We start from the raw sequence: 17,477 nt of genomic DNA, 5'->3' as shown, positions 1-17,477 counted from the left end.
GAACCATTCGCAGAAGTGTACCCGTGGAAGCCAATCAGCTGCTGATAGTGCCTGCACACGCTGTACATGGTGAGAGGCACCCACATGCCTTGCTCATACTGTGGCATCAAGCAGTCAGGCCTGCAAGATGAGTGGTCTGCCAAGCGAGTGGATTCATTCTTATTTATCGAGTAACATGAACTCTCGTACTCACAATTAAGTTACAAATTATCCTCCTGGATGAATATTACGCAACGGAAACGCACATCTGACTATCAGTAATTTACAGAACTCTGACTGTTCACTACGCACTGGCAATACCACATTTTCTTTCTTATTTAACGGCTTTTATCAACACGTGGCCATCGCACTGAATATGAATAGCGCACACATTATAAATTCTGAATATCATGACAACATGCAATTCGAAGGAAAAGGCCACCAATCTTTTTCTTTTCACTATCTTATTTATTCCGATAAATTCTATAACCTAAACACACAAATTCTATAACCTACAACAATAACACATGAGAAATTCCACCCAGTGGGCATGGCTTTACATTGGTGATTCTCTATCTTATGGTCTCGTAATTATTTAATGCTACAGTGCACTTTCTGGATAGGATGGTGGATCTTTTTCTATATCTCACACTTCGACTCGCACAACCATCATCACGAAACTTTCCTCCAGACCGAGCGGTACAAAAGGAACATGCATAACCCACTACCTCTGAAACTACCTTGCTACTCTCCCATGCAAACCACACATACTTAAATTGCATGACATCACCACACTGCAACATGATATACTCGTACAACATAAGGAATAGTCACAACATTATAATCACATCACTTTCAGCTTTCCCACTTCAATTAGTATTCATCCCAGTTTCACACGACACTGCCCCACTTCGTAACTTTTCTTTCCTACTACGAACTCTGGACGATATGTGCACGTCTTCCTGTGCAATGCAAGCGAAGTGGCGTTGCTGGATAGACGGCTGACTCACATTGCTTCTCTCTCAGAGTATTATAGTTTGAATCTAGCGTCACATGGAAACACAACACGCAAAGTAATATTAAGAACATATTCATCACACACGCGAGTCCTCAACTGATACCATGGACGAGTACTTCTCTTTATCCTTTGTCTCATACACAGATTGAGACTCACACAGTACTCACCATGTGGAAGTACTCGTCTCTAATTTCAAGTCCTGCACACGCCATTTCTTAAATATTTCCAACTTATAGTACACACGCTAGTAATTCAGCTTAACTTAAGCACTCGGAAGTATTTTAACTTTTTGCTACACGCGGTTTCATTGTGACCGTTGGTCACTTCCGAAGATTACTACGATCCCATTAATATTACCTGCCTGACATTTAATTCTCCCCACAAAAGTTCCTGAAATAGAGAAATTATTATTCTAAACTACTCTTAAGTATTTCACATGCATACCATGTCTCCACTCTTTTGTCCTTACGGAGCACGCCTAAGACAGGTCTTACCAACACTAGATCCAGCGGCAGAGTGCCGAAACATGGCCGTTCTTTAGGTCATCTCGCACCTCTGTCGAGGTGGGGGAAGACCATGCTACCATATTGGTCAGCCACATTTCAGGCGCTCAAAGCTCCGGTAAGTTTCATCTCTTTGGTTGCACCAAAGGTGGCCAAAGGATCGTCTCAAAGATGATCATATATTCACATTCACTATCTGCGGTTAGCAGACGACCATACATTCATTCATTTCACAGATCTCACCAAACTGGATGTAGGGATTTATTTTGTGGGAGTGCACATATGATCAATTAAATAAATAAATTGTCATTCTTTCCCACACTGGTATCCGGCTTCGCTGTATTAATTGAAATTGAGTTATTATTAGAAAAAATATTTTGTTCTGACAAGAATAATGAAGTATGTTGTACCTATTTTCAATGTCGGGCGGTACCGTACCCTTTCAATGGTACGGAAACAACTGGTTCTCCCGTAGCACTCTCCATACAGTGACATGGTCAAGGTTACCTTGTACAGCAGTAACTTCTCTGACGCTGACATTAGGGTTATCGTCAACTGCACGAAGAATTGCCTCGTCCATTGCAGGTGTCCTCGTCGTTCTAGGTCTTCCCCAGTCGCGAGTCATAGGCTGGAATGTTCCGTGCTCCCTAAGACGCCGATCAATTGCTTCGAACGTCTTCCTGTCGAGACACCTTCGTTCTGGAAATCTGTCTCGATACAAACGTACCGCGCCACGGCTATTGCCCCGTGCTAATCCATACATCAAATGGGCATCTGCCAACTCCGCATTTGTAAACATTGCACTGACTGCAAAACCACGTTCGTGATGAACAGTAACCTGTTGATGCTACATACTGATGTGCTTGATGCTAGTACTGTAGAGCAATGAGTCGCATGTCAATACAAGGACCGAAGTCAACATTACCTTCCTTCAATTGGGCCAACTGGCGGCGAATCGAGGAAGTACAGTACATACTGACGAAACTAAAATGAGCTCTAACATGGAAATTAAGCGGTTCCGGATACATGTCCACATAACATCTTTTCTTTATTTGTGTGTGAGGAATGTTTCCTGAAAGTTTGGCGTTACCTTTTTGTAACACCCTATATATATATATATATATATATATATATATATATATATATATATATATATATATATATATATATATATATATATACCTCAATTTACAAGTAAATGAATATAATACCTCTTATGGTTTTGAAGAAAAAAATTATTCTTTCACCAGTAAAATGTAGTTCTGAGAAAAACCCGTTTAAAGTTTAATATTGCAATTCTAGTATAGTTATTGATGAGAATTATTTACCACTAATATTTTCCTGCACCATGCTGAGCTTCATCTGAATCATACTGATCTCCTTTTCTTCTCTTGGTTCCTCTTCTTTTCTGTTTGGCTTCTTTTGTGCATTTTGAATAAGCAATATCTGCTTTGCGGATTCTGTCTTTATCTATTTGCACCAAGGATTTTGCAGTATTTCCACTAGATTTTATGCCAATAATTGTGAAACATCCAGTTTTCTAATTACACCATCATTGAAGCATAACCGGTTCCAAATGACAGAATTCACACATTCATTTAAATTTTGGGTTTTCCCATGAAGACATTTTTTCAACAAAGTATCTTTACAAAGATCTCTAAATATGGGTTAATTTCATTTAATTTAATTAAATGCTGTGCATTATCTCTGCATGGAGCAAAAAGGAAGGAATAGTATTTAAATGCCAGATTGCACAGAGCGTCAGGAAAACCACCATATCTCACGAAAAAATTGTCGTATTTATATAAAACAAAACTATATGACGCAGGAAAGACCAGGCATTTGAAATATGCTAAAATCTAAAAATCGAATTTTTGAAGCGGAGTTGCCTTAGACACTTCGGCTATCCGAGCGCGCCTCCAGGACCGTCCCGGACTTCCATATGTCACGTAGTCACATCCCTTATGCACGCACAATCCGTGATTTCCGCACAGGGGGACGAAGAAATCATGTAAATTGGAGGAGGAGGGGGGAGAACGGAAACGAAAGGGAAGGAACTGATGATATCAGCTGCATCGGGACTTTATGCAGAATCGGCGGTGAGGAGTAAAAATGTGCGTCATACTGGGACTCCAACCCAGGATCTCCTGCATATTAAGCAGTTGCTTTAACCCTGCTTCATCCAGACACAGCATTTGTCGCGAATGTTAGGACTACCTTGCCACACTCCCCGGCCTAACCACATACCCACCTAGCGCTAATTATCCGCAGTTCCCGTCGATGTCCTCCATGCTCGCTAATTTTAGATTCCCGCTCGAGGATGAACGATGTTATGCATCCGCACTGAAGGTTGTGGGTCCATTGCCCATCGAGGCGAATCAGTCACATGAATGTGTGGTGTCTGTTCTTTCGCATATGTCTGTGATACAGCATTTTCACTTTAATGGAGTTACAATGGGCTCATAAAATAGCGACTGGCATTCTCTTGTAAGTTTATTAACCATCAAAGTGCAGGCATGAATCCGTTTCGCTCATGCGGACCTGTGCATTTGTTGTTGCTCCAAAAAGATATTTCTCGATGCTTTCTTCTGCCTATTATGTATTTAGTGACACTGTCCGTAAATTACTGTGAGAGCAATCAATCTACATCAGTCTAAAGCAAAAACATGACGCAGAGAAAATAGAAAATTCAGTAAAAAGTGTGGTTCTTCGACCTAGTACAGGCTTTGGGCCCATCTCACACAAAAATTTTTAATTTAATTACTACTGTATCAGCCGATTCTTCGCCGCTAAACTTATTGCACATCTAGACAAAATTTCGAAATTAATAACTATTCAACACTCGACATATTTTATGAAGCAACGTAATGCAAACGAATGACAGTATATCTATGAGGTTCAAAAATGGTTCAAATGGCTCTGAGAACTATGGGACTTAACATCTGTGGTCATTAGTCCCCTAGAACTTAGAACTACTTAAACCTAACTAACCTAAGGACATCACACACATCCATGCCCGAGTCAGGATTCGAACCTGCGACCGTAGCGGTCACGCGGTTCCAGACTGAAGCGCCTAGAACCGCACGGCCACAGCGGCCGTCATATCTATGAGGTCATCGACATGAGTGCTAAAAGGAACTCGTTAAACTTCGGTTACACGATAAATCAGTCTAGTCTAAAACCCGTAAATTCAACTAAATACCAAGGTATTACAATTACGAACAACTAAATTGGTAGGAACACATAGAAAATGTTGTGGGGAAGGCTAACCAAAGACTGCGCTTTATTGGCAGGACACTCAGAGTATGTAACAGACCAACTAAGGAGACTGCCTACACTACGCGTGTCCGTCCTCTTAGAATACCGTTGCGTGGTGTGGGATCCTTACCAGATAGGACTGACGGAATACATCGAAAAAGTTCAAAGAAAGGCAGCACGTTTTGTACTATCGCGAAATATGAGAGAGAGTGTAACAGAAATGATACAGGATTTGGGCTGGAAATTATTAAAAGAAAGGCGTTTTTCGTTTCGATGGAATTTTCTCACGAAATTCCAATCACCAACTTTCTCCTCCGAATGCGAAAATATTTTGTTGACACCGACCTATATGGGGAGAAACGATCACCACGACAAAATAAGGGAGATCAGAGCTCGTACGGAAAGATGTAGGTGTTCATTCTTTCCGTGCGCTATACGAGATTGGAATAATAGAGAATTGTTAAGCTGGTTCGATGAACCCTCTCCCAGGCACTTAAATGTGATTTGCAGAGTACCCATGTAGATGTAGATGTAGATATGAAAACATCTGATCCACACAGACTTCGATTGAAAGGTACTTCATTAAAATCCCTAAGGGAAACTGCAGAATAAGGGGAGTGTCGCCTAGCTCAATGACGTATTTTATGTTGAGAAAAGTTTCAAATTCCAAATGGTGCGATTTTCAACCCACACCAGGTAAACGTACCTGTAATACATCTTACTATTTCCTTTGCAGGTCGACTAAATAGTTTATCTCTGAATAATATTCATTTTTAATCATACATATATAGACCTATATGCATCCACTACTGAGCCAAAACATTAGGACTACTGCCCATACCAAGACTGCACGCAGGCTGTTCGTGTTTTGGCCATACCTCACACAGTGTAAAGTCTACCCTACGTTTGCTAGGTGGCACGCTTGACTTTTGACTAACAGGGAGTGTGGATAGCAAGCTCGATCGTTGCAGCTCTCACACAGTGCAACATTCGGTGCAGTAGTTGGCAAACTGGCTACACTGCATCAACAGAAGTGCGTACAACCGGCTACTCTGCTATCTTTTTTTTCCTATATTGAGCTTAGTATGCCGCTCTTCAGCCTACAGAATTTGTTTTAAAAAAGAGGAAGATAATAAATAATAAAAACAGGCGATAAAATCATAGACTTAAATGGTAACATGGCGGAAAAAATCGTGGAACTTAAAACATAGAAACAAAGGGATGATGATGCTAATAAAATACATATGAAGCAGACAGTTAAATAATAGACAGGCAATTAAAAATTATGGCCACAGTCTGGTTTCTGTTTGCAAGAGACATAAAATTCACACCCAGCGACAGCATGATTTCTGTAATTAAAACTTCCGGGCTAAGAGGCCGTGGTCCAATAATAGAAATACTTCTCCCTGACGTTTCGTTGCCAGCTGCGGGCAACATCATCTGAGGTGAGTCTACGACTGGCTGCTAGGCCGTGGAGGTCCTGTTTATATAGAGCGCGTAGAGGGCGCCACCACTCGTCACATGTTGTCAACAGTAAAACTATCTCTGGCTGGCGTCATTACTCTCGATCGAAGGTAATCGATTGTCACATCTTTGGTACAGAGTCGATCGCCATATCTTATCTAGCTTCAAGCCTTCTTCTTTCCTGTTAAAATTATTGTGGTGTTTAAAAATCTCTACAGCCTCTCTATACATACGTGTGTAATAATGCGATGTCTTAGCTAGCACGCTCGTCTCACTAAATTTTATTTCATGGTCACCCGTTTCAAAAACATGTTCCGCTACAGCCGATTTGTCCGTGTGTCCCAGTCGACAATTCCTTTTATGTTCAGTTAGGCGAGTACTGATACTTCTTTTTGTGGTTCCAATGTAAACCTTCCCACAACTACACGGAATCTTATAGACACCAGGAGTAGCTAGAGGGTGTCGTGCATCTTTCGCCGATCTTAAGCATTCACTAATCTTCTTTGTGGGTCTGAAGATTGTTTCAACTCTGAACTTGGCCAGCACTTTCCCGATACGGTCCGTAATATTGTGGATGAATGGAAGAAAAACTTTCCCCACCGATGGTTGTTGTTGTTGCACGTTTTCGGACATTTTTCTTCTGGGATGGATTGCTCTATCTATCTCCTTGCCAGCGTACCCATTTTTCTGGAAAGCGGTTCGCAAGTGGTTTAGTTCCTCTTGCAAATAAGCTGGCTCACAGATTTTATTAGCCCTGTCCACAAATGTCTTGATAATACCTCTCTTCTGCCTGGGATGATGGTTTGAATCCTTATGAATATAACGATCGGTATGCGTATCTTTTCTGTAGACTTTGTGACCCAGAGTCCCATCTGCTCGTTTAATTACTGAGACGTCCAAAAAATTTATCTGTCCGTTACTTTCTGTCTCCATAGTGAATTGTATTTTTGAATTGATGCTATTCAAATGCTTCAAAAAACGGTTCAGTTCTTCTTCTCCGTGATTCCATATGACAAAAGTGTCGTCCACATACCGATACCACTTCAAAGGCCTTTTTCTAGCTGACTGCAGTGCTTGCTGTTCAAAAAATTCCATAAAAATATTAGCAACGGCTGGACTTAGAGGGCTACCCATTGCCACTCCATTAATTTGTTCATAGAACTCATTATTATACTGAAAATAAGTCGTGGAAAGGCAATGTCTAAACAAAGCTACTATATCAGTAGGAAATATGTCAGATATGCAAGCAAGAGCTTCGTTGACAGGAACCATCGTGAACAGAGACACCACATCAAAGCTGACAAGAATATCACTGGGGCTGACGGTAATCTCCTTCAATTTTTCGATGAAGTGCATAGAGTTTTTAATATGATGATCAGTTTTTCCAATAAACGGTTGTAACAAGGTGGCAAGATGTCTAGCCAGCTCTTGAGTAGGGGATCCAATAGCACTTACTATCGGTCTCAGTGGGACATTAGGTTTATGCACCTTAGGTAGACCATATAATCTAGGAGGATAAGCTTCCGTTTTGCAAAGATCTTTTTTATCCTCTGAAGGAATAGAAGACTTTTTTATTAATTGATTGGTAACTGTCAACACTTTCGTTGTAGGATCCTTTTTCAACTTTTTATACGTGGTAAGATCCAAAAGGTCACTGATCTTCTTGTGGTAGTCTTCACTCTTCATCACCACGGTAGCATTTCCCTTGTCAGCAGAAAGTACAATAATACTCTTGTCCGCATTAATCTCCCGTAATGCTTTCTTTTCTCCTTGAGACAGATTACTGCTAGCCGTTGCTAATATTTTTATGGAATTTTTTGAACAGCAAGCACTGCAGTCAGCTAGAAAAAGGCCTTTGAAGTGGTATCGGTATGTGGACGACACTTTTGTCATATGGAATCACGGTGAAGAAGAACTGAACCGTTTTTTGAAGCATTTGAATAGCATCAATTCAAAAATACAATTCACTATGGAGACAGAAAGTAACGGACAGATAAATTTTTTGGACGTCTCAGTAATTAAACGAGCAGATGGGACTCTGGGTCACAAAGTCTACAGAAAAGATACGCATACCGATCGTTATATTCATAAGGATTCAAACCATCATCCCAGGCAGAAGAGAGGTATTATCAAGACATTGGTGGACAGGGCTAATAAAATCTGTGAGCCAGCTTATTTGCAAGAGGAACTAAACCACTTGCGAACCGCTTTCCAGAAAAATGGGTACGCTGGCAAGGAGATAGATAGAGCACTCCATCCCAGAAGAAAAATGTCCGAAAACGTGCAACAACAACAACCATCGGTGGGGAAAGTTTTTCTTCCATTCATCCACAATATTACGGACCGTATCGGGAAAGTGCTGGCCAAGTTCAGAGTTGAAACAATCTTCAGACCCACAAAGAAGATTAGTGAATGCTTAAGATCGGCGAAAGATGCACGACACCCTCTAGCTACTCCTGGTGTCTATAAGATTCCGTGTAGTTGTGGGAAGGTTTACATTGGAACCACAAAAAGAAGTATCAGTACTCGCCTAACTGAACATAAAAGGAATTGTCGACTGGGACACACGGACAAATCGGCTGTAGCGGAACATGTTTTTGAAACGGGTGACCATGAAATAAAATTTAGTGAGACGAGCGTGCTAGCTAAGACATCGCATTATTACACACGTATGTATAGAGAGGCTGTAGAGATTTTTAAACACCACAATAATTTTAACAGGAAAGAAGAAGGCTTGAAGCTAGATAAGATATGGCGATCGACTCTGTACCAAAGATGTGACAATCGATTACCTTCGATCGAGAGTAATGACGCCAGCCAGAGATAGTTTTACTGTTGACAACATGTGACGAGTGGTGGCGCCCTCTACGCGCTCTATATAAACAGGACCTCCACGGCCTAGCAGCCAGTCGTAGACTCACCTCAGATGATGTTGCCCGCAGCTGGCAACGAAACGTCAGGGAGAAGTATTTCTATTATTGGACCACGGCCTCTTAGCCCGGAAGTTTTAATTACTGAAGACGCCGGCCGTGAAAGCCTACACGCTATGATTAGCATGATTTCTGTTTGCAACACTTTGGAAAGACGAACAACACTGAACATTCACTTGAACACTGCACTAAAAAGTTGGCAAATATGACATACCACAGCCGAGGGCAGGTGGGGGGAAAATAAAAAGGGGGAAGGAGAGGAAAAACGAAGGGTGGGGAAGGAGCTAATAGAGGACGAGGACCCACAAGAGAGGGGGGATAGGTGCTGGGCAGATGCGACAGGGAGTGGGGAAGGCAGAGGAGGGGAATACAAAAGGACTTGGGTGGAGGGGGAGAAGGGAGGTAGGGAGAGGGTAGGTGGGGAGAAAACAGGATGGAAGGGGGGGGAAGAGGGAGCCCAGGGAAAGGACAAAGGAAAAGAGGGGGGGTGAGGACAAGAGTTGATAGGAGGGATAAGTGGAGGGAGGGAGGACATCATCCGGGAGGGGGAGTTGAGGGAAGCCACCTTGGGAAAGGAGATGAAGGGCTTAGAGATGGAGGGTAGGGGGGACACAACAGTGAAGGCGTGGCAGGGGGTGGGGACGGGAGAGGAGAGGAGCAACCAGGGGGTGAGGGGGATCAATGTGGCGGGAGGTGTAGAGTATGCGGAGATGTTTGGGGAATAGAGCTACTCTGCTATCATTCTCAAACGAATTTTAAGGACATATTTAGTAAAACAAAACAAAATTTCTTTCACTCATCACAACCTCATTCATCAGCTTCAGCTTGATGATGAAGTATCATTTTATTAATTGTTGTAGTTATTATGATAATTCGAAAGTAAACTGACTACGTGAATGAGTGGTTTATGCGAAGCTTCTCGACCTTTCTACGAAACTCTTTTTACTCCCTACACACAGTCATTGTGCTAGCTACGAGGGGTGTTTGAAAAGTCCGCGCAAAGTCCGAGAGATGGCACCACCAGCGCGTATCGACATCATGTTTATTTAGTAGCATCATTGCAAAGAATGCACACCAAGTTTCAGCCATATTGGCCTATTTCTTTGTGTTTGGTATTAATGTGAATCAAGGAAGTCCAGTGATTGTCAAAAAATGGACGAAGAAGAATTTAGTGTGGTGATTAAACATTACTTTATGAAAGACAAAATGCCTCAGGAGATTAAAGAGAAGCTTGATAAACATTACGGTGACTCTGCACCTTCGATCAGAACAGTTTATAAGTGGTCTCAAAATTTTCGGAGTGGCCATATAGGCACAAGTGATGCTGAACGTCCTGGACTCCCTGTGGAGGTTACGACTCCAGAAATCATTGATAAAATCCATGATATGGTGACGGATGACAGAAGAGTTAAAGTGCGTGAGATTGCTAGTGCTGTGGGCATCTAGAATGAACGGGTACATAATATTTTGCATAAACATTTTGACATGAGAAAGCTATCCGCAAGATGGGTTCCGCAATTGCTCACGCTTGACCAAAGACGGAATCGTGTGAAGTGTTGCGAGGATGGTTTGCAGCTGTTCAGGAAGAATCCGCAGGACTTCAAGCGTCGTTTCCTCACTGTGGATGAAACATGGATACATTACTATACTCCTGAGACCAAACAACAATCTAAACAATGGGTTACCAAGGGACAATCCGCACCAAAAAAAGGCGAAGACCATTCCTTCGGCCGGAAAGGTTATGGCGACTGTCACTTCAAGGGATAATCCTCATCGACTATCGGTAAAAGGGTAAAACTATTATGGATGCATATTATTCATCGTTATTGAACCGTTTGAAAACCGAGCTGCAAGAGAAACGCCGGCGATTGGACCGCAAAAAAGTCCTTTTCCATCACGACAATGCACCAGCACACACCTCAGCAGTTGTGGTCGCAAAATTAATGGAAATAGGATTCCAACTCATTTCACACACCCCCTATTCTCCAGACTTGGTTCCCTAGGGCTACTATTTGTTCCCCAATTTGAAGAAATGGCTGGTGGGGCAAAGATTTTATTCAAACTAGGAGGTGATTGAAGCAACTAATAGCTATTTTGGACACTTGCACAATTCCTATTATTCGGAAGGGATCAACAAATTGCAACAGCGTTGGACGAAGTGTATAAGTCTAAAAGGAGACTATGTCGAAAAATAAAAATGGTTTACCCCAAACATGTAAGTAGCCCAAACATGTAAGTAGTTTTATTTTTGCACGGACTTTTCACGCGCCCCTCGTAGATTGCTGGTAGCACTGTGGAACTCACGAGTGATTACTTACGCTGATTTCCCGTCATTTTCACAACTACCCTCCACAGTGTTCGACGGTCGTTGTCCGACAGCACAAAAGGTCTTCTTGGCCTTGGTTTAGGGGTGGTTGTTCCTTGGCGTTTCCACCTCACAATAACATCATCAGTAGTGTTAAAACGGCCCTGATAGATTTGTTACTCAGATGACATACAATGCGTAGTCCTCATTTGAAGACACTGAGCTTCCCCGACCGACCCCGTTCTGCTTTTACTGCTTCTGTACTGGTAACGCAGTACTTCACGGCTCCTTTTATACTGGTAGGTACCGAAACGGGGAGCAAGTGTTAGCGCACTAGACTCGCGTTCGGGAGGACGACGGTTCAAGTCCGTGTTCGGCAGTTCTGTTTTACGTTTTCCATGATTTCCTTAATTCCGGGATCGTTTCATTGAAAGGGCACGGCGTACTTCCTTTCCCGTCCTTGAAACATTCCGAGCATGTGCTCCGTCTCTAATGACCTCGATGTCGGCGGGACGTTGAATCGTAACCTTCCTTCCTTTATTTTGGCAGGTTCGCGAGTCGTGACATCTAGTGGTCAGTGTCGTGTTACATAGAGATGTCTCGATACTTTTCATTAGATAGTATAGCCTACGTGTTAAATTTACATACTGGAATTCTTAAGTAGGTTATATGGACTAACAAATGGCTCTGAGCACTATGCGACTTAACTTCTAAGGTCATCAGTCGCCTAGAACTTGGAACTAATTAAACCTAACTAACCTAAGGACATCACACACATCCATGCCCGAGGCAGGATTCGAACCTGCGACCGTAGCGGTCGCGCGGTTCCAGACTGCAGCGCCTTTAACCGCTTGGCCACCACGGCCTGCTATATGGACTAACAGCATATCACACTTTAGCGTCATGACGTTCCTACTAGGTTCAGTGTGAATGATAGCTTATAAGATTACTAATTTGTCTTTTGTTTATATCTTTATCCACTTGATCGCCATCTTGGTTTCGTTAGTATGCGCTAAGAAGACACATTGGATGACTGTCAAAGAGAACTGTTTAGCTACTCCTGTTACTTACGAGGAGACTGTTATAGCTCCGGCAAGAGTTGTGTACCTCGAAGGACATCCGGCGGAGCATTTTGGAACTACTTGAGGCGCAGTATCCCCGCAACGTCTCTCTTCTTTATTCTTTTATGTTCTGTGCTGGAGAGGAAAGGAATACAGACTGTGTCAGGATGTACATATTATTTCATTTTTTATTCATCGCATTTCCCTATAGAGATACTGAGAATTTTGCGAGGCAGCAGAATCATGTCTGCGTGATGCTGCTGCAGAAGTAAACATGGTTTTAGCATTCTAAAACGTCGCCCCATTTTATCGCCTTCATAGTCAGAGTATGACTGCGTATAAGGGCAGGCATTTCAGTTAATAATTAATAGTTTATTCATCGACAGACGATTTACAAAATGATATCCGGTATGTCATATTAATTGAAGGACACACTTTTAAAAAATTAACTGTTTCATTCGTACATGAATATTATCTCGTGTACTACATATGTTGTGTTCGTAATTTTGATACGTTCTGCACAGTGTTTTACATACGTATTTGTAAACAGGTTTACAATTAATCAAAAAAAGAAAGCTTTCACACTATTTATTTGTATCACACACAGGTCACTTCACACACACACACACACACACACACACACACACACAAATGGTTCAAATGGCTCTGAGCACTATGGGACTCAACTGCTGAGGTCATAAGTCCCCTAGAACTTAGAACTACTTAAACCTAACTAACCTAAGGACATCACACACATCCATGCCCGAGGCAGGATTCGAACCTGCGACCGTAGCGGTCGCGCGGTTCCGGACTGCGCGCCTAGAACCGCTAGACCACCGCGGCCGGCACACACACACACACACACACACACACACACACACACACACGCACATACTTACTTTCACTTGGCATCAAGACTTTGACGATACCTCTGATTTTGGTCTGAACAGTATCGTCAGCATGCTGTCCGAACTAAAAAAAAATCGCTCAGAACTGTAAAGAAAAGTACAATGGGTAATATACCGATAAAACGTTTTATAATATAAAAATTATCACATGAACTTTATTATAGCGCGGTTGTAAAATCTGTTGGTACGGACTGAACAAAGACGGGAAGGAAACAGGCAGTTTCCTCTTCAAAGGAACATTCCCGGCAATTGCCTTAAGATGAGAAACACAGAAGTAGATATCCTCGGAGTAATCGAAGCAGCTTATATCACTTAATAAAGGCAAGGCCTCCGATTCAGGTTGTATTCCAGTCAGCTTCCTCCCAGAGTATGCTGATAAAATAGCTCCATATTTAGCAGTTATATACAACCACTCGCTCACAGAAAGATCCGTACCTAAAGACTGGAAAATTCCTCAAGTCACACCAATATCCAAAAAGGGAAGTAGGAGTAATCCGATGAATTACAGGCCAATATCACTAACGTCGATTTGCAGTAGGGTTTTAGAACGTATACTGTATACATTATGAAGTACCTCGAAGAAAACGATTTATTGACACAGTCAACATGGTTTATGAAAATATGGTTCCTGTGAAACAGAACTAGCTCATTATACTCACGAATAATAAGTGCTACCGACAGGGGATGTCAAATTGATTCCATATTTTTAGATTTCCAGAAAGCTTTCGACACTGTTCCTTCACAAGCGTCTTCTAATCAAACTGCGTGCGTACGGAGAATCGCCTCAGTTGTGCGACTGGATTCGTGATTTCCTGTCAGAAAGGTCACAGTTTGTAGTAATAGACGGAAAGTCATCGAGTAAAACAGAAGTAATATCCGGCGTTCCCCAAGGAAATGTTATAGGTCCTCTATTGTTCCTGATCTATATTAACGACATAGGAGACAATCTGAGTAGCCGTCTTAGATTGTTTGCAGATGATGCTGTGATTTACCGTCTTGTAAAGTCATCAGATGATCAAAACGACTTGCAAAATGATTTAGATAAGATATCTGTATGGTGCAAAAAGTGGCAATTGACCCTGAATAAGGAAATATACGAAGTTATTCACATGAGTACTAAAAGAAATCAGCTAAATTTCGATTACGCGATAAGTCACACAAATCTTAAGGTTGTAACTGCAACTAAATACTTAGGGATTACAATTACAAATAACCTAAATTGGAACGATCACATAGATAATAATGTGGGTAGAGCAAACCACAGACTGCGATTCATTGGCAGAACACTTAGAAGGTGCAACAGGTCTACTAAAGAGACTGCTTACATCACGCTTGTCCGCCCTATTCTGGAATATTACTCCAGAAAAAGTACAAAGAAGGGCAGCTCGTTTTGTAAGTAGCGGAGATAGTGTCAGAGACATGATACGTGAACTGGAGTGGCAATCATTAAAACAAAGGCGTTTTTCGTTGCGACGGGATCTTATGAAATTTCAATCACTAGTTTTCTCCTCCGATTGCGAAAACATTCTGTTGGCACCCACCTGCATAGGGAGAAATGATCGTCACGATAAAATAAGTGAAATCAGGTCTCGCACAGAAAAATGTAAGTGCTCTTTTTTCCCGCGTGCCGTTCGAGAGAGGAATGGTAGAGAAACAGATTGAAAGTGGTTCATTGAACCCTCTGCCAGGCACTTTATTGTGAATAGCAGAGTAATCACGTAGATGTAGATAGTTGTAGTTTAAGGAGACCAAGGAAAACCTGTATATGAAAGCCCGGACGTGTATCTAAAGCGAACTCTTCCCAAATACGAGAACAGTGTCTTAACCTCTATACCGCCTCGCTGTGACCAGCAGAAAAGAATAGGAGAGCCATCTAGTAGTGCCAGAATATTTCAAAGTGTTCTCAGCTTCTACAGTGCCACTAGCGTAAGTTTGCAATTTGTCAGACACTTCACGTTACCGAGACCAGAGGTGACCTACTGAAATACGAGTTGGCTACGACTTAGTGAAGCGTGATGCAGCAACTGTGTTCGATACAGTTGTCTCGTGACGCTTTCCGCTTGTGAGCACGATACAGACCGTGACGGAACTGTGCTGGAGCAGCGCCTGGTGACTCAACAGCTGTATCCTTTCCCGCTCCCCTCCACAACCCACTAATCCCCCCACCCATGAGCGTAACTCACTCCCCTCCACAGCATCAGCCACGGCCCTCTCACTCCGTGCGCAGCCTCTGCCGTAGCAGATATGCGAGGGATAGAGGGAATCCGAGAAGTGCAGTGCCGTGACCAGTTTATAAGCGAATGCAGCGGATTATGGCCTGAATCCATACAGTATCTATCTCCACAGTTCCTGCATGCGTAAATTACGCAAGAGCGGTAGTACGTAGGGGCTGTGACTATTGCGCAATAGAAGTGGCGCTTTGTCAGAAGAGACTACGTCAGGGGCGGGCAAACGCTGCACGCGGCTCATGAGCACACAGCGCTGCACGTGTGCTGCTCGCGTGCAATCGTCGAACGGGACAGTACCGACAGCCTGCAGGTTGCGGCAGTGTAGTACCAGGCTAGGCTGCGGACGTTGAAGCGAAGCGACCACTACGTAGTGAACGTTGTATTTCAATAACCGGAAAATGCAGAGTGAATCAAGGAAACGGAGAATTGGAGATTTGCTATCTTTTAAAAAGGAATGGGAGAATCATTTGTTCTCTGTGGAAAAACGTGAAAATTGGAAATTTATAGTATGTGACAGTATTGTCGCTGGTGAGCGGAAGTTTAATACTGAACGCCATTATAATAAATTTCAATATGTTGCCGTTCTTAGTGCAATAAAAGAGGAATTTCTCAAGCGATTTGGGGATATATCTTACTTATCCCAAGGTTTTGAGTAGTTCTCGAGAGAATCTGGTTTCTGTAGATATTATTCATCTCAGTTTGCAAATCGAATTAATAGATCTACAGTGTAATTCTCGTCTGAGAGACAAGTTCGTTTTGGCAAGACGTGTAATAGATTTTTATCACGACTTTACACAGCAAGAGTTTCCTCGTCTCCATCGTGAAGCCATGAAGATAGTCAATGTTGGGCTTGACATACTTTTGTGAGAGATTTTTTTCTGTTATGAAAATTAATAAGTCTCGGTTAAGAGCAAACATCAGTAATGAAAATTTACGTAACTGTTTGCGTTTGTCTGTATGTAGAAATTTTGTTCCAGACATTAAACGTATTGTAAACTCCACCTGTGATAATTAAATAAAACGTATCGTAGGTAATAGGTACTCTTTCAAACCATGATTTCTGTCAAGCACTCCTACTAACCTTATTCCTTCATTTAATAAAGCAGGCCAGGAAACAAAACGCATTACAGAGGAAGAAGCGGAGAGACGGTATGGTGGGGAGGGGTGAGAAGCCGGTGGCCAGCTTGCCCCTGTGTGCACGCAGAACACCTGTTAACTGCACACGTGCATGTGCACCGCACACGTGCAGAATTCATGCCCGGTCCTGGACTACGTGTTCCTCGCTTGCTGCAGAGAAGTTCTGCTGCGGTATTGACAACAGGTCCATCACAGTGTGGGAGTGAAATGGCGCGGCAAATGGAGACATACTCCATAAGTGAAGTACTCGAGACGGTACTAAACTAACGCATCAAACCGGCTAAATGCACACAAATTCACGATGACATTCTGTCGGTTTATGGACCAAATGCAACGTCGAGTCAAGCCGTAGCGAAACAGAGCCAATAATTTGACCAAGGTCGCACAGACGCGAGTCACGCCGATCGGAATGTCCAGATCTGGCACCATGAGATTTCCGTCTTCTCGGCAAGCTTAAAGAACACTAGAGAGAAACAGATTTTCCAAGATGAGGACGTTCACACAGCGGTCCTCGAATGGATGCGTGACCGAAGACCGCGTTTCTATAGCCGAGGAAGTAAACGATTGGTAGAACGTGTGCACCGTTGTTAACAAAGACTTAGTGACTATGTTGAAAACTAGTGTCATATATCTGTGTCACTTTGAAGCGTAGTGTAGCATTCAGTAAAAGTTCTTTGGCCTGCCAT

The sequence above is a fragment of the Schistocerca cancellata genome, chromosome 8, assembly GCF_023864275.1.
Source record: "Schistocerca cancellata isolate TAMUIC-IGC-003103 chromosome 8, iqSchCanc2.1, whole genome shotgun sequence".
Taxonomy (NCBI): domain Eukaryota; kingdom Metazoa; phylum Arthropoda; class Insecta; order Orthoptera; family Acrididae; genus Schistocerca; species Schistocerca cancellata.
Note: the sequence above shows the minus strand (reverse complement) of the source record.